At 47.8% G+C, this 18547-nt stretch overlaps 2 protein-coding genes across 9 annotated transcripts in view; one reads left to right on the top strand and one right to left on the bottom strand.

The window, feature by feature from the left end:
- Positions 1 to 5209, bottom strand: part of ST3GAL2 (ST3 beta-galactoside alpha-2,3-sialyltransferase 2) — a 49318-nt gene extending 44109 nt beyond the window's left edge. Inside the window, exon 1 of the mRNA XM_006747709.3 lies at positions 4998 to 5209. The gene's annotated coding sequence lies outside the window, so the exon portion shown is untranslated. The remainder of the gene's footprint in view (positions 1 to 4997) is intronic.
- A 291-nt stretch (positions 5210 to 5500) lies between these two features.
- Positions 5501 to 18547, top strand: part of FCSK (fucose kinase) — a 31305-nt gene continuing 18258 nt past the window's right edge. For 6 of the 8 annotated variants that reach the window (XM_081806358.1, XM_081806359.1, XM_081806362.1 and 3 more), the window contains exons 1-4: positions 5502 to 5688; positions 5997 to 6104; positions 15151 to 15264; positions 16720 to 16898. The gene's annotated coding sequence lies outside the window, so the exon portion shown is untranslated. Of the gene's footprint in view, positions 5689 to 5996; positions 6105 to 15150; positions 15265 to 16719; positions 16899 to 18547 lie in introns of all 8 variants that reach the window. The other 2 variants (XM_081806356.1, XM_081806357.1) reach the window with 1 other exon arrangement.

The following is an 18547-nucleotide window of genomic DNA, read 5'->3' on the forward strand; positions in this document are numbered from 1 at the left end:
TGAGAGACGATGGACTCTGAAAAACAAACTGAGGGTTCTAGAGGGGAGGGGGGTGGGAGGATGGGTTAGCCTGGTGATGGGTATTGAGGAGGGCACGTTCTGCATGGAGCACTGGGTGTTATGCACAAACAATGAATCATGGAACACTTCATCTAAAACTAATGATGTAATGTATGGGGATTAACATAAGAATAAAAAATAAAATAAAATAAAAAGCGTTCTAAGCAGAAAGGGAGGAAAACCCGAAAACCCAGGTCCCCAAGAGGTGAGCCAGGCCTCCTAGTTGATAAGGGCTCAGCTTTGCAGAACACAGGGTAGGGAAGCTGGGGCATGCGAATGGAGAGTAGGGAAGGGAAAGGAAGAAGTCCACCCCAGGCTCATGGGTGGAGAGAGAAGAGATGCAGGCATGCTCAGCCTCAGCCACAAAGCCCCAGCTACTTTCAGGATGTGCAGGGCTCCTGTGGCTTTGGGGCCCCACCTCCTCAGGGCTGAGGCCCCAAACCTCAGGAAGAGTGGAGTCAGGAGTAATGATCTCACCAAGGCTCCGGATGTGCCGTCAGCATCCTGTGTACAGCTCCTCCAAAGCAAGGGCGCATCACCTTCTCCGGCTAACTCTTCCTCTTCCTGACTTCCCTATGTCAGCTAAAGGGACCAACCTCGTCACCCATCACCTCATCACTGAAATGTCAAACCCCAGCCAAAAAGTGTCTGTTCTGCAAGATGATAGCTACTTTCGCAATCTCTCTAGAATCAGTCTCTTCTTTTCCATTTCTACTGCCAAATTCCAGCTTTCACTACGTCTCACCTGGACCCTATCTCCCTAGTTTTCCGTTTCCTTCCTCCCTTCTTTTCTTGTCCCCTTACAACCAGCTATATATATCCTGCCGCCAGTCTGCCCCTTGCCTGCTCAGGAACTTGTCAGAACGAAGTGCTCCATCTGCCACCTGCCAATTCAAGTCGTCAAGCGGCTTTCTGGACTGATCTCTTGCAGTGTCCATTTCCTCTTCTTCTGGGGATTGTAATTTTTCAATACAGTCTGGGGGGATTGCCTACCATGCCACCAGCCCTCCCTGCTAGGCTGGGTCAACCAGACATCTCCTCCTTGGGATGTGCACCCCAAGCTGTGGTGACAAAATTACTGAGCATGGCTGCAACAGATTTATCCTGGCGACAGTGGTACCTTGAAGTCGGCTGGCCTTTGGTTCCTTCTGTACCCACTCTGAGACCCTGGAGGGGACATGGGCGTTGAGTCATCTCTCCGATTCTGGGAGTTCCCACAATCTTCTAAGGCAGTCCTTTCCTGCCAAACTCAGCCAAGCTGTTGCTTGTAACCAAAGAGGATTTTCTTAGTACTTTTTGACATACATTTCCTATGTTCCAGCCAAAAGGGAAAACTCCCTAAAAGTGCCATGATGGCCTCCCTCAGCACCCGTTGGCACCTCTCCAGTCCACAGGCACTGCTGAAGCTCTGCATGCCCCTCTTCTGAAACCTCTATGGGGATGGCTTCTGCTTTCTTTAAACCAACAAGCCCCTAGCTGCCCCTTCTACCCTCTTCCACTTTAGACACTGGGGTACCTGCCTTCGCCCCCTCCTAGAGGACAGTGACTTGGTCATTATCTCCTCCACAACACCCAGCAACCCAGCATAGTTTCAGGTTCAGTAAAATTCACCAGGCTCTGGGGGCAGACAACCCAAGGGACAATTACAGGTTTACTGGGCAAAACAGTTGGCGAGTGACAAAGAATGTGGAGTGTGCCATCAGAAAGACTGGAGTCTGAATTCCAGATACTCCACTTACTAGCTGCTGAGTTTGGGCAAGTCTCGTAAGTTTTGTAAGTCTCAGTAGTTCATCGATGAAGTAGTGACAATAATGCCAATCTCACAGTGTGAGGGCATCTAGCATGGTGCCTGGCTAGCAGTGAGCACACGGGTAACACCAGCCATGAGTCCAGCTATTAGTAGCTGGCTTAACAGATGCTCTATCAGAGGGCTGGAATCAGGAGTCCTAGGGCTTGCTGTGTAACCCCACCTGGATCTGGATCTGTTGTATAAACCTACTGAAAAACAACAGGTAGAAAACGCTTCACAAAGTAAAAGCACAATGGAAGTGATTCCTCCCACTTTTCTAAATTTCAGAGATTCCCAGGCATCCTGGCCAGAGCACGGCCATGGCAGGACTTCACCTTGCAAATACTCCAGCCTGCTCAGTCTGAGAGACAGAGTCAGGGCAAATGATGGTGTGGTTCCGCATCTGCTTCCCCCTGTCCATACAGCCATCCCTTTCCAAAGCCTTAGTTCCTAAACGTCCTGCTTTCATGGGGCCTTCCTTCAAATAACCATGGGGTACTGTCTGCTATGTGGTTACAGGGGGACTGGGAGCTCGGGCACCGCAAGTCACCCCTACCATTAACCTCATCAACACTGAGCAGCATGAGAATGAAAGGCAAAGGCCGATCCAGTGCAGCTGCCAAAACAAGCCTGGGTTGTGGAGCAAGGTAGAAGTCCCTCTTAAGACTTTTATCTGCCTAGATTAATCTCCCAATCCACTGTTAGAACCCAAACCAGTGGTTTTCAAAAGGTTCTCTCTGAGGAGCTGAGCAGAAATGCAAATTCCAGGCCCCACCCAGACTGACTGAATCAGAAAAGTCTGGGAGTGGGGCCCAGCAATCTGTGCCTTAAACAGCTCTCGAGGGGATTCTGATGCCTGCTCAAGTATGAGGAACTTTGTCTTTAGCCTTTAATAGCATGACCCTCTGCCTTAACTCAAACATTTGCTGAACACTGTGCACCAAGGAACTTCTGCAGTCTAATGGGGGCCCAAATCAAGTACACAAATACACTAGGCAGAGTGTGGCATAAAAGAAGTTTTATAAAGGAATCACTTTCCACCCCTCTCCCCAGACTCTAACCCTCAGACCTTCTCTTGCCATGACTGGGGAAAAGAGAACATCAGTTCTGGAAACCCACCCCCAATGCTGCTATTTTGGACTCCTCAACCGCGGTTGCTTTCTCAAGAGGAGTGATCCTCACCCAGAGGCATGTCTCAGGTCCAGAGGCTTGACATGTGGGGATATGCTCCCACGAGGCCACACCCAGTGGTTCTTAGGGACTTGGAAATCGGCCCTATCGGGAGTTTGGGCTCAGAAAGCTCCTAGAGGGCCATGAACATGCCACAGCACATCACAACAATGCATTCCTGGGCAGGGTCACTCCCACAGGCCCCTGGCAAGCTTGCACACGAGTGTGCAGATACAGATATAAACCCACAGACAGTTGGCCCCCTGGCCTCCCTTCCTCTAATCTCAAGTTACAAGGTTAAAGGCTTCCTATTCACAGCCAAGGGGCAGGGATCAAAGAGGGGGTGCTGAAGCACTGAGCCATCTGGTTCAGATCAAGATTGCTCATTCAGGACCCCAGCAAACTCCCAGAGCCTCTTGATTCTTCCTGATGGCTCACAGACTTCCCTCCCTCCCCCAAATTCCCACAGGGAAACTGAGGACTGGGCTGGAAAGGGATGACCCAAAGGCAAATTTGCCAAAGGAAGACTAGAAAACAAAAACCTGAATTAGGCAAGTCTGTGCCACCTCTCTGAGCCCTGGTTCCCTCTTCCCTTCAGATCCTGAACAGCACGACTAAACTCGAGATTACCGCCTACAGACACTGTGCCTTCCTCCACAAAGTGCTCAGGGCACCTAGCAGGCATCCTTCCTCGAACCAGCAACCCCTTCCAAAGTTAGCAGCAGAATCAAGATAAGTTTTAGGGGTGTGGTCTCCCAGACTCCTCTTATGCCACCATCTCTACCAAGGAAGGACGTTCCCTCCATTCTCAGAGGGACTTCAGACCTCACCAGGTATAATAAGAGGAAGGAATGACCAACCGGCGTCTAGACAATTGTCCCAAAGCAAGATGGGAGTGTGAGTTACAGGCTAGGAATGACTGTTTCCCAGAGGCCCCAGAGTGCCTTGAAGCCCCCTCGGAGGCTTTGGCTGGAAGAGGCTGCCACTCCTTTTCTGCCACTAGCACTTCTCTTCCTCCTTTCCCCCCAGTACCTTAGACTCTGTTCTTCAGTGCTTTACACAGCTGTAAAGCAAGAGACAAGATGGGAGATGGATGCAGTTAGCAAGAAATAGAAATTGAAAGGCTAACTTGAGCAAAGAAGCAATGGGTGGGTGACTCTTTACAGGCAGAGAGGGCCAGAAGTGGGCTATGGGAAGGAGGAGGCAGTTAACAGAAGTGGGCTATGGGAAGGAGGAGGCAGTTAAAAGAAGTGATAGAAAGCTAAAGGGGAAACTAAAGTGAGCTCTGCCCAGAGCTGCAGCAGGGGGCTTGGGAAGTTTGGTCCAGTTACAGTGGAATGGCTGAAGGAAAAAAATGACTTCCATTCCAAGGCATGGGCTCAGACCAGCCCTCAAAGGACTGGGGCATGGCCTTGGCCAAGTTCCTGGTTTATGTCATGCCTCAGTTTCTCCAAAGTGGGAAGGAGGTCAAGCTGTTAGGTCTTATCAGAGAGAACTGGGCCATCGGGGGTGGCCACGGGGCAGTGCCAAGTAGGGGAAAGAGGAGAGAGGTGCTGATGGTGCAAAGACAGCCTGTGGGCAAGGGGAGCGGGGCAGGGGTCTCCAGATAGCTCAGAGGCCAAGAGCACGCAGGGGTTGGGGATACGAACTAGCCAGTGGGCAGTAAGTCCAGACTAGGGCAGGGAGCGCTTCCCAAAGCTGAGGCTGGGGGTTGCCACCAAGGAGTGGCACAGTCGCGCCTCAAGGGCTGGGAGCGGCTTGAGGTGCAGAAGCAGAAGGCGGGGATGGAGATTGAGGCCAAGACAGGCGGACCCCCGCCCCCATGAGGGAACCCAGAGCCCCGACCCTGGGAAGTTGCCGGGGTGGACCGGGCCGGTCTGGGCCGCTGGGCCGAGCCAGCCGCCGGCGCGGAAGGGGTTCAGGCAGCAAGGGGCCCGGGGCGCCCCGCATCCCGCCCGCCCTCATCCCGCCCGCGCACCTCAGTCAGCGCCGGGCGCCGCGCGGGCCATGCTCGCCGCTCCTGCCGCCGCCTCCGCCCATGCAGAAAGCTGCCGCCGCTGGCGGCGTCCGGACCCGTTAGCTCCGCGGCTCCCTCGTCCGCCCGCAGCAGGCCAGTCCCGCCCTTGCCGGCTCTGCCCTCCGGGAGCGAGCTACCGCCGCCGCCGCCTCAGCCCGGCCCCTCCCCCCACCCCAGCCCGGCTAGAAGGAAAGGGTGGGGGAAGGGGGCGGCTGCCCCCTCCCCATTCACATCCTCTCCGTCTCTCCCCACCCTCCTCCACCCGCAACCGCGCGGGCATGCTGGGATATGGAGTGCAGCCGGCGCTGGGCCGCTAGAGGTGCCCCACACCCAGGACTACAACTCCCGAAAGACAGAGCGCGCGCCCTAGGGATTATGGGCTTTGTAGTTCATCCGGGGCCAGGGGGGTCTACCGCGCAGGGGGTGGGGTCGGGGAGGGGGGGCGGATGGGAAATCTCCATTCCCAGAAGGCTGGGCTCCCGGCGTTTGAAACAGAGGATGTGGGGGTCTGCGGTGCCCCGGGCTCGGGTTGAATACCTGGATCCCCAAGGAGGTGCAAACTAGCCCAGGATGCCTCTCAGACGCGGCTGTGGCCAGCTGCGGCCGATCCCGGCTGAAGGGGAAGCCTCCGGGCCCCTAAACAGCGCCTCGAGTACAGTTCCCACTCGCGCTCCCAAAGAGCCATGACCTGAGACCAGCTTGGCCTCGTGCCCGGGCTCTGCAAGCGGGAGGAGCTGTGGTGGGGCCTTTGCGCTCAGGCGAGAGGAGAAGGGGCTCCAGGAGCTGCGTGGGCGTGGGGTTTTCCCCACCCGGGAAAAGGAAAACGAGTGACTGTGGGTTTCCCGCAGCACCTCGTTCCAGTCGCACTCTCTTTTGTCAGATGCTCTTAGCTCCCTCCCTACAGTTTAGGGTAAGGCGCACACGTTTAAAATAATTTTTTTCCATGTCTTCTCTTATCAGAGACCTTCCCCAACTTCCAAACCTAACTCAAACCCTTCGAGAAGCTCCAGGTCGACCGCACTTTCGCCCTCCAAGCTTCATCTCCCCTGGCAGCGCGGAAGCCTGTAGGTCAGTTGTTCTCAAACTTTGGCGTGTATCAGATTCTGGAGAGCTTGCTCAAATAAAGCTGGCTCCCCACTCGCAGTTTCTGTTTCACTAACTCTAGAGTGTGCCTGGGAATTTGCATTTCTAACAGCATCCCAGGTGAGGCTGCTGGGTGCTGGTCTGGGGAACCACTTTGAGACCTGCTACTGTTGCTGTTTGTTTGCTAGAGTTCTGGCTTTGTCATTCAAGGATAGGCCTGCTGTGGAATATTAGCTTCTGAAAAGCCTGGCCTTGTAAGGCAGGGTCCTAGCGTAGTTTAGCACAGGAGTGCTCTATTTAATTGTAATGAATAAACAAATCAGTTCATCCTGTAAAGAAAACTACGGTGTGGGCCATCTGACTGAAAGGTGTTCCAGATCTTAGCCCTTGGTGTTTTCTCTAAAGCTGGGAAGGTTTTCTGGTGCTAACTGCCCCCCCCCCCAGGCTTCCCCCCGCCATGGATGTAAGCCAAGGGGTGTATTCTCAAACCGGGAGTCCAGTGGGCTCAGTAGAACCCACTGCCTCTGGGTGGGCTATGTCCTAAAACAGGCTGGGGAGGTACCTGACTTCGGCTTAGGTTATGATCTCAGGGTCCTGGGATTGAGCCCGACGTTGGACTCCCTCCTGGATGGGGAGTCAGCTTGTTCCTCTCCCCCCTGGTCATTTTCTGTCTCACAAATAAATAAACTCTTTTAAAAAATAAATAAATAAAAATAAAACAGGCTGGGGTAGTGAGAGGTGGGAAGGTGGCTTCCTGCCCTCTCAGGTGGACTCTCCTTACCACCTGCTGTCCTGCTGTTCTAGGAGCTACAAGCCCCTGAAGACAAGACTTGGTGACCGTCACCCTCAGGCACAATCCTAGACTCTTCCAGCTGTAAGGTGACAAAGATTCACTGCTTGACCAAACTTAAGCCAGGCTCCTCTAAGCTCTCCTCTCCAATAGGCCTCAACCTTGGCCTATAAAAACTACACTCCTCAACACAAATGATTTCATTCATCCTCCTTCCTGCACAGTAAAGACTTAAACACAATAACATAGTTTCTAACAGCTCAAAGGCCACATCCCTAGGATGACCCTAGCTCTTCTGAAGTGTCGGCCCGATAAAGTTCAAGGCTGCCAAAAAGATTTATTGTTTTAGCCAACACCTGAAGATAGGTGATTACTCCAACTTACCCACTTACTACAAAGGGCTTGCAACTGCGACTCCTTCCTCTGTCCCTTTGAGATGTATATGTATCTCCTGCAGCTCAGGTGTGCCTTTCCCAAGGACCTGAAAGCCATTCCTTTGAAATGTAATCATCAGAAAGGATAAGGCCTCTGTCTCCCAGTTTCTCTGGGAGGATAGAATCCGAACTTCGATAATTGCCAGCTAACAGACACAGCTGGCCTAAGCATTTACACCGACCAATCCTTTGTCATTTTTCACTTCCCTGACTACCGCGTCCCTCTCACCTGCCTTCATACTCCCTCATTCTCTCTTTAAAATGCCCAGTCACCTCTACAAATTGAAATTGAATTCAGTTCACATTGGACCCTCTTCCTTATTGCAGTAGTATATTCCTGGTTAAAATCTGGCATTACCACTTTAGTGTCTAGCTTTGTTTATCTTTGACAAAGGTGGTGGGTACACTGAGTCCTCAGGGCCCATATTCTAGTCTTCCACCCATCCACTGAGGGCCAAAAGGGTGTTATTCCTAGGTCCTTGGGCAAGTAGCCAAGTGGCCACCAGAGGCATTGGACCTTGACTAAGGTTACCTCTGGAATGCTTTTCTGTTTTTTTTGTCCCCATCACAGGCCAGTGGAGGCTAAGTAATCCACATGCAACCCCATGCTCTGCCCATAAAACCAGCTGCCAGGCCCTTCCTACAAGGGCTTAGCCTCTGCACCTGAGTCATGTGCAATGACAACATTCCCTCACATGCAGAAGGTACATGGAATTCTTTGAGTTTACATCGATCTCCCAAATCTCTGTTGGCAGATGATGCAGGGAGAACTGAGATGTCCTTTCATGGGCAGGACAAAGAGACCCTCTCTCTACCTCAGCTCCAACAGAAACCCTCATCATCACCCTTACCACCTTCCAATTAGATGTCAGATTGGTTCACCCATTTCCCCTTGCCGGTTCTGCCCTCCCATCCCCTCCATCAATCCAAATTCTGCCTGACTGTCCGAAGTCTACCTTCAGTTTTCCTTCCTCCAGAAGGTTCTCCCCAACTGCCTCAGTGTAGCATTTGGATTTGAATCATTCATTGAAAAGCCTAGCTTTGCTGGTGAACTGTCCAGTGCAAGAGAGGAAGTGGAACAGGAATTTGGGAGTTGGAAGATGGCAGATGAGAGCACAGGGCTTTGGAGGCAGACAGCTACTAAGCAGCAAGGGGCAAAGAGGAGAGGGACGGGCTCCCTTGCACCTTGGGTTTCTGTCCGGGGGACAGAGGCTTAAATGGCAGCTCCCACAGCTAGTCCTGTGTGTGATCCAGAGCAAGTTACACAGATCTTTCATCTGTAAAATGGGAATAATAATAATAAAAGAGCTCATTTTTTAGAGTTGTTGTAAAGATTGAAAAAATACTATGAGATAGGAAGACTATCAAAAATAAATCAAGTTAATCTATAAATTTAATGTGATTCCAGTACAAATGCCAGCATGGTTTTTTGTTGTTGTTGTTCATTTTTTTGTTCATTTTTTGGAGATGGGAGAGAGAAGTAGATAAATTGATTTTTAAAAATTATTTGGAAAAATAACAAGCAAGACAAGTCAGGAAATTTTTTAAAAAAACTAACAGTAGTGAATGGTGTTGGCCCTCTCAGATATTAAACATATTATAAAGTCTGCTCTTAAAAGGGTATGATAGATCAATGACACAGACCTGCCAGTCTAGAAGTAAACTCAAATATTCATAGAAATAAGCTTAGATACTAAAGGAAAATTGGCATATAGCAAAGATACATTCTCAAATAAGTGGGAGAAAAGGCGAATTACTCTATAATGATGCAGGGACAATTGGAGAACCAATTGCTAAAAAATTTAGCCAACACTGAATAAATTAATGGATCGAGCTAAAAATCACCAATGGCTCTCAGTGTCATGAAAAACAAAGACAACCATCTTCATTTGAAGACAATGGAAGTATGATACTCTGAAAGTAGTGTTGAAGAGAGAAATCACCCCAAAGCTGACAACACCAATGTACAGAATATGCTGGTATCAGAGGACCAGGTTATTTGAAACCATGGAAGATACAATCAACAAATGGCCCAGTTTCTTCAATGAATACCTTGAAAATTAAAAAAAAAAAAAAAAGAGAATCTGTAAATTTTAAAAGCCCTGTCAGCCCATTACAATGTATGGACTTTATTCATAAAACTGAAAAAAAAAAAGTTGTTTTAGAATAGGGGAAATTTGGGGGTGCCTGGGTGGCTCAGTTGCTTAAGCAACTGTCTTCGGCTCAGGTCATGATTCCAGGGTCCTGGGATCGAGCCCCGCATCGGGCTCCCTGCTCGGCGGGAAGCCTGCTTCTCCTTCTTCCATACCCCCTGCTTGTGTTCCCTCTCTCGCTGTCTCTCTCTCTCTCTGTCAATTAAATAAATAAATAAAATCTTTAAAAAAAAAAAAAAGAATAGGGGAAATTTGAACACTGACCATTGGGTATTAAGTAATTGTTATTAATTTTAAGTGTTCTGATGGTGTCATGGTTAGTTTTTTGTTTAAGAGACCTCATTTAAAAATATATCCTGAAATCGTATTTATGGAATGATAAGATGTCTGGGGTTTGTTTCAAAATAATCCAGGGTTGGGTGGAGGTATAGATACAATAAGGTTGACTGGATTGATCATTGTTGGAGTGGGGGGGATGATGGTTACTTGGGGTTCATTATAACATTGTTTTCCACTTTTGCAGTGTTTGGAGTTTTCCATAATAAAATGGTTTAAACATATTTCAGTCAGATCTCTACCTCATAGCTAGCTAAAAACCACCACCACCACCATCAAAAACCAAGTTAATAAAAAATGGGAGACATTTTTGCAATTTATATTAAAAGGTGAAGAGCTAATATAAAGTGCTTTTGTAAATCAGTAAGAAGACCAAGAAACCAATAAGAAATGTGAAAATTATACAAACAGTTCACAAAAAAGGAAACACAATGGCTCTGATATGAAAAGATGCAGAGCTTCCGTTTTTTAAAAATTGTGGTAAAATACACATAACATGAACTTTACCACCTTAACCATTTTTAAATGTACAGTTCAGTGGCTTTAAATACATTTACAGTGTTGTGCAACCATCACCACCATCCATCCACAGAGCTCTTTTTTTTTTTTTTTAAAGATTTTATTTATTTATTTGAGACAGAGAGAATGAGAGACAGCATGAGAGGGAGGAGGGTCAGAGGGAGAAGCAGACTCCCCGCCGAGTAGGGAGCCCGATGCGGGACTCGATCCCGGGACTCCAGGATCATGACCTGAGCCGAAGGCAGTCGCTCAACCAACTGAGCCACCCAGGCGCCCCCACAGAGCTCTTTTCATCTTGCAAAACTGAGAAGATCTGTACCCATTAAACAATGACTCCTCACATTTTCCCCTCCCCCCCAGTTCCTGACAACCACCATTCTACTTTCTATCTCTATAAATTTGACTATGAAGTCATATCAACATGAGGACACTATTTGTCCTTTTGTGTCTGGCTTGTTTCACTTGGCATACTGTCCTCAATGTTCATTCACATTGTAGCATATGTCAGGACTTCCTTCCTTTTTCAGGCAGAATAATATTCTATTGTAGGTATATTCCACATTTTATCCATTTATTTGTGAGTTGACACTTGGGTTGCTTCCATCTTTTGGCTATTGCAAACAAAGCCCCTCTGAGCATCACTCTTAATAAAATAAATGCAAATTAAAACCACACTGAAATATCATTTTCACCTATTAGATTGGCAAAAACCAAAAAGCTTGATAACTATATTGGCAAGAGTGTGGGGAACAGGATTCATATACGCTGTCAGTGTGGCTGGAAATTGGTACAGCCTGTAAGAAGAGTAACTTGGTAATACCTTCAAATTACACATGCACACACCATTTGACCTAGCGATTTGTAAGAAAGTATCCTATTTACACATTTTCTTAGTTACATACAGATATGGCTATTTGTTACAACATTGTAAGAGCAAAGATTAAAAGTGATCTGTATGGGGGCGCCTGGGTGGCTCCGTCGTTAAGCGTCTGCCTTCTGCTCAGGTCATGATCCCAGGGTCCTGGGATCGAGCCCCGCATCAGGCTCCCTGCTCTGCAGGAAGCCTGCTTCTCCTTCTCCCACTCCCCCTGCTTGTGTTCCCTCTCTGGCTGTCTTTCTCTCTGTCAAATAAATAAAATCTTAAAAAAAAAAAAAGTGATCTGTATGTTGTGGCACCTGGGTGGCTCAGTCCCTTAAGCAACCGACTCTTGGTTTCAGCTCAGGTCATGATCTCGGGGCCGTGAGATGGAGCCCCAAGTCTGGCTCCATCCTCAGTGGGAAGTTTGTTTGAGAGTCTCTCTCCCTCTCCCTCTGCCCGCCCCCCACACTTTCTCACAAACAAACAAATGTTGATATAAATAAATGTTGATGATCTAAATTAAATATTAAATGAATAGATTGAAGACATTTCAACTGATGGTGTCTTTTATTATCATTACCTCAGTGGATAAGAAACTGTTAGAGAGCAGGGGACTGGCTTTTGTAGGTCCAAACAGACCTTCAAGAAATATTGATTAAATTAATGAAATTATTTCTTAGTCTCTGGCAGAACTGAAGTGGCAGGCAGCTCAAGGAGGTTATGTGGCTCATCCAAGGTCATTCATATATAATATGTACTACCTATTGTTTATGTGTAAAACACAGTGGAGGACACTCTGAAATTGAAAAATTGGACCCTACCTTCTAAGAGATTGAGATCTAGCAAAGCACTCTGGCACACATCATTAAAAATATCAAGGTTTTTTTTTTTTTAAGACTTTATTTTAATCTCCACAACCGACGTGGGGCTCAAACTCACACCCCAAGACCAAGAGTCACACAATCTACTAAGTGAACCAGCCAGGCACTACCAAAATATCAAGGTTGTTGTTTTTTGGGTTTTTTTATGGTCCTTTCAGTTATATCAATGGAGACCATTGTTCTAGTGGGTAAATTGAGGCACAGATCAGAGAAGCAGTTTCTCAAAAGCCATACAAAACAGCAAAAGAAAGATGCTGACTAAAATAGAAGTCATCCTTCCATTTGTGCCCCATCCTTAGTGCCCTGGGGGACTCATTTCAAGGGAACCATTTCCTACCAATGTTGATGCACTGGATCAGCCTTCTCAAAGGTGTGCAGGTCCTGTGAGATGCTCCTCTACAAAAAGATTCCCTAACCTGTGTGTGAAATGCTTTATACGTTAGTGTAAAGTTCTCCATGCATATAGGTATTTTTTCCCTACCTTTGTCCACCAAGAAGGCCTGAGAGTGGTGACACCCCATTAGCAACTGAGCTTGTTGTTATTTTTTAAATTGAGGTGAAAATCACAGAACATAAAATTAACCATTTTGGTATTTTGATTTTAATATTTTTTGGAGGGGGCACCCAGAAATTAACCACTTTATAGCATACAATTCAGTGTATTTAGTACATTCCCAATACTTTGTAACCAATACTTCTATCTGGTTCCAAAACATTTTCTTTATCCCAAAAGAAAATCCTGTATCCATCAAGCAACGATGCCTCACGCTCCCTCCCCCTAGCCCCTGGAAACCACTGTGTTCTGTCTCTATGGATTCACTATTCTAAATATTTCATATAAATGGAATCATAGAAAATATGGTCATTCATGTCTGACTTCTTTCACTTAGCATAATGTTTTCAAGGCTCACCCATGTTATTGCATGTGTCCGTATTTCATTCTTTTATGACTGAATACCACTCCATTGCATAGAAATACTATACTTTGTTTATTCAGTATATTGGTTTCTTAAATTTGTGAGAAGAAAATAAGCCTGTCTACCTTTGTTTAATGGTTCTATAGCCCGTCTGCAGCAACACTTGTTAACATCTTACAGAAGCGCTCTTTGGAAAATAGTGCACAAGATATTTGTGAATGGCAATGGTCAGGCTTTGGGGAAGAGGGTCCACTTAATGATGAAGTACGCTTAAAATCTCTCCAGAAAAGGTTCGTTGTTTATTCTATCAAGTCTGTGTTTTAATTTTTATTTATTTTTTTCCTTTTATTATTATTTTTTTTAAGTAGGTTCCACACCCTGCATGGAGCCTGATGCAGGGCTTGAACTCAAGACCGTGAGATGGAGAGCTGAGCTGAGATCAAGAGTTGGACGTTTTAAAAATTAAAACACTCGGGGTGCCTGGGTGGCTCAGTTGGTTAAGCGTTGGACTCTTGATTTTGGCTCAGGTCATGATCTCAGGGTTGTGAGATTGAGCCCCTCTGCTGGGCTCACGCTGAGTGGGGAGTCTGCTTGAGATTCTCTCTCTCCCTCTGCCCCTCCCCCTGCTTGTGTGCGTACTCTCTCAAATAAATAAATAAATCTTTAAAAAATAACTTTTATTTATATATTTGAGAAAGAGAGAGAGAGTGCACGATCAGGGAGGAGGGGCAGAGGGAGAGGGAGAAGCAGACTCCCCACTGAGCAGGAAGGCCAACGTGGGGCTCAATCCCAGGACCCAGAGATCATGACCTGAGCTGAAGGCAGACATTTAACCAACTGACCCACCCAGGCGCCCCCCCCAAAATCATTTTTAACAACCATAACAGCTTTTTTGTTTTCTCCTTGGAAGACCCAGCAGAAGAGTTTAATATCTTCTCTCCATTTTCCTCAACCAGTTAGTTCCCATGTCTCCTCTACTGTTTCTGTAGTAAATGCTGTGGGTTATACGCTTTTACAGCAATGGTGCACCCATTCCCCACTTTTCTCAGTTGTTGTGTTGGCAGCTAATGACTCACAGTTTCACCCTTCTCCGGAGAATTGTCCTCAGTCCACATGAGCTGTTTCATCCAGACATACCTGGGAAATTATGCTCCTCCTTTCCCCACCTCCCAGTGGCCCACAGCCTGTGAATGAATGATGTGGGGTACAAAGCCCAGCTCCCTTGCTTCTGAGAGAGATAAACCTTGTGTTGCATTTTATGCCTCGGAGCTCACTGTAGGATCAGACCGAGTCTGGACATCTTTGCTTGGTTTCTTCCCCTGCCCTATCCTGCTTCTCTCACTGCCCTAATAAATCATTTGCACAAGAATCCCTGTCTCAGGGGCGCCTGGGTGGCTCAGTCGTTAAGCGTCTGCCTTCGGCTCAGGTCATGATCCCGGGGTCCTGCGATGGAGGCCGCATTGGGCTCCCTGCTCCGCGGGAAGCCTGCTTCTCCCTCTCCCACTCCCCCGGCTTGTGTTCCCTCTCTCGCTATCTCTCTCTCTGTCAAATAAATAAATTAAAAAAATCTTAAAAAAAAAAAAAAAAGAATCCCTGTCTCAGGCTCTGCATCTAGGGACCCCAACCTAAGCTATCCCTGTGGGTAGTCCTGGCTCCCAGAGCTATTGCCTGCTACCAGCAGCAGGCATAAATTTCATCTTGGGCCTTCCAGATTGCACCTCCTCCAAGAAGCCGGACCTGGGCCCTCACACTCTGGCAGCATTCAAGGAAATTCGGTGCCTAATCTGGCCAGGCACTGTTCTAACCCTTTTGTGTGCATTAGCACATAATCCTCCCAACAAACTGATTAGGCAAATACTCTTGTATTCTTACAGATGAAGAAAATGAGGCTCAGAGAGATTGAATGTCTTGCTCACACAGTAAGAAAGTAATGGAAATTAAGGAGCATTTGTCTGATTTCACACCCTTGTATTTAACCACCATACTCTATCCTAGATTATAGCATCAGAACTTTTATTTTGATGGGTCTATCTACCCCAGACAGTGGGACTATATACAGAGCAGAGAGCTACATGTTGTTATGTGTATTGCTGACAGATTGTGCTGAGGGCTTCGCCTTATTAAAAATGTTCTTTTTAACAGGATCTCGGCAGGACTGAGCTGGGCCAGTGGCCTCCAGGTTCCCGATAGGGAAGAGTGTCGGGAGAACTCTGCCAGCGCTCCTGGGCGTCCACTGGCTGGAGGGGGCATTTGCAGGTATCTTTGCTACTCAGACCAAGGAATTCTAGAGTGACTATAGAGCTCCCCACCTCGGTATGCCTATCCTAGGAAGTGGGGTGAACCCCTTTGCCTCTGAGCTCCACGGTTTTCCTTGAGCCTCTGCCAGAGCTGCATTTATAGGCATCCCTGCCTTCCACTCTACTGCAGAGCGGGGAGCTGCACTGCTGAGAACAGCAGCAGGGGGAGACAGCTCATCACTTCCCTGGAGGCTTCTTGGGTTCATAGAGGAAAGAGCAGGCACTGAAGTGGGAGGGTCAGACCTGGGCCAAGTGAAGAGGGGTAATGACTCCAGGGGGAGAAAACCAAGGGAAGGAGAGAGATTGGGGGGAGGAGGTGGGGTAGTTGGGGGCTGACTAGGGAATTGTTGGTTATTCATTCATTTGACAACTTGTTTTAAGCACCTACAATGTCCTAGGCACTGTTTTGGGAACTGAGGAATCATGGACAAACCAAAGACCCTGCTTTAATGAGGCAACAGGAGGAGGACAACAATAAAAATAATCCTATTAATGGTTAATACTTTTTGAGCATTTACCATGGAGTCAAGAAGTTATCTTATCCTCACAACAATCTCAAGCTATGATACTATTATTAACCTGTTTTACAGGCAGTGACAAGGAGATAGAGAGCAACCAAGTGACTGGCTAATGTTACACGGAGTTTGAGCAGGGTCCCTCATCTTCTTTGAGATTGATGCCAAGGCCTCTCAGGCTCCCTACTGACCACAGTAGATTCAGAAAATACATATTTGTAAGAAAAATTCAAACAATAGCGATGAAACTCAAGTTCTCCTTGCCCATCCCCATCCCTAGCAGTCTCCATACTTTTACAATACTACGTGTCCATATACATTATTTTTGACATGAGTGGCTTCCTGTATATACGGTTCTACAACTTTTTTCCCCTTAACAAAATATCTTGAGCACTGTTCCCTATTGTACGCACAGTTTTACTTCCTTGTTTCTAACTGCTGCATAGTATTCCATGGCATGGATGTACTCTAGAGAAAAGGTGTTTCCAATTTTTCGCTATTACAAACAGTGCTGCCATTCACAACTTTTCCAAAAGCTCCGCAGATCCTCTTCCTACTGCAAAGTTGGAAAGTTTCTTCCGGAAGGACCCATGTAATGAAACCCGCGAAAGCACTAGCCAACTGTCAATCCAACAGTAGCCGCTTAGGCTCGGGCAACAGCTGTTGTTATCTAACCCCCCCGACCCCCCAATGGATTTTATTTTCTTCCGAGAAAAGCAGCTGCCCCAGGTCCAGGCTAGGGAGCTAAACAGAACCCCAAACGAGAAACCTCGAGTCCCAGAAAACGAGCTTGCGTCTCTAAGACGCATTCGTTCCTCTGGGAGTTGTAGTTTTGCTGGGCAACGGAGCCCCCTTCTATTCTCACTTCCTTTCTCCATCTGAACTCACATGCCCTTTAGGAAAGCGCTGCCCTCACCAGATCTGCGTACCCGTGCAATAAAGAGCTCGGAGTTAGTTTTTTGGGGAGGACAAGCCAGGACGGACGGAGGGGTGAAACTACATTTCCCAGGGTGCGCCGCGAAGGGGCAAGCAGTCCCGCGTTAAAAAGCCGGCGGCGCCGAAAGCCCAGCTGAGGCAGGTACGTCGGTCCGTGCGGGTCCCTGCTTCGCGCACCTTAGTCCCTCCCACTGTTTTTCGGCCCACGCTCTCGGACCCGCAGGACCGAGCTGGGCTAGTGGCCTCCTCCCGGTTCCCGATAGAGAAGAGTGTTCGAGAACTCTGCCGGCGCCCCTGGGCGTCCATTGGTTGTAGGGGGCGTTTGCAGGTCCTGCTACCCTTTGGTCTGGGTCTTTTCAGTGGGAGCTCCGGGATCTGGCCGGTGCCGGGCACTTGGGGATGCCTGGGACCCGCGGGGCGGGGGGGATTGGGGGTGGATATGGGCCCCAGAGGCCCCTCAGCCCTGAGGCAGGTGGGGCTCTGGATGCCAGCACTGCTGACTTTGCTTTGAGGCCCTGTCTCCTGCCTTAGTTTACCCCATCTGGGCTCATCATTATGCACAAATCTCGATTACAGGGCGTTTGTATAATTTACAAAGTGATTTTATTGCCAGTCAACTTCTGTCTGCCTTTTTATTATCCAGAAGGCAAATCAGATCCCTTCGGGAGCCTGGTTTTGTTTTTTTTTTTGTACCTTTAAAGTTCTAAAATGCAAAATCCCTGCCCCCGTGGCTCTTCAAAAAGCATATATGAAGAGGTTTTATTATTTTATTCTGTCCCTGGCTCCCCTTCCCTATCCAATTTTGGGATGGGGAAAATTGGCCGAGGACATTAAACGTGGCCTCAGTAGATGAAGTGTTATTGAAAGTGGGCAGAATATTGGAATAGAGCTCTGTATTTTCTAAGTTTTCTGTAAATGTCAGGTATGACAGGGCATAGACTGCAGGAGAGATGTCTTGTTCCGACAGGGTGATGAAGAACATGAACTTTGGTGTTGGACACACCTGGCCTGCCTGTACCATCTGTGTACGACTTTGCGCAGACTCTTTCATCTCTTTCAGCTAGTTTCCTTATCTATATCATGTGTGTGATAAGATCCAATTCATAGGACTATTGAGTGAGTCATGTGAGCTGATTCTGCACTGCCATTGGTGTTGGGCCTGAAGAAAGCACTCCCTGAGCTTTAACCACCAGTATCATTCCACCTTTTGTGTTATCATAAAATACCCTTTTGGCTGATCTGGCAAGTCATACTCCTTCGCCTGGCTTGATTTCCCTAGACCTTCCCTGATTTTTTCATCTTTGGGGGCATCTTTGACCTGGAGAATATTTCAGAGCCTTTACTCCCACTGGCTTCAGGGTCAAGTTAAACTCTCCTGTTCCCTTTCCCTGTTGGAGAGAACTACCACTCATTGAGCCCCCGCTGAATGCCACATCGTTTCCATTTTATTTCATACTGGCAACAGTCCTGAGAGGTTGGTATCTTTGGCTTGCAGAGGTTAGGTAGCCTGTTCAAAATCACACATAAGGAGGCAGAGATGGGAACAGAGCCCTGAGGGCTGATTCTCAGCCTGGGACTGCTCTTCTGCCCTAAGTCTCTAGTAGGGTGCAGTCCAGATAGGCCTGCCCTCCTCCCTCTGGTCATGATCGGTCACCTGTCCATGTCTCCCAGTCACTATGCTGAGACCAAGACTGGGCTCAGATTTCCTGGGTCATTGGACCCTCCTTGGGACATTTCTTCCTTGCTCCCTTTCAGCACCTTTGCTTGGGATCAAATATCATTACCACCATC

This window comes from Leptonychotes weddellii, chromosome 16, assembly GCF_054177405.1.
Source record: "Leptonychotes weddellii isolate Sample4059 chromosome 16, ASM5417740v2, whole genome shotgun sequence".
NCBI classification, from domain to species: domain Eukaryota; kingdom Metazoa; phylum Chordata; class Mammalia; order Carnivora; family Phocidae; genus Leptonychotes; species Leptonychotes weddellii.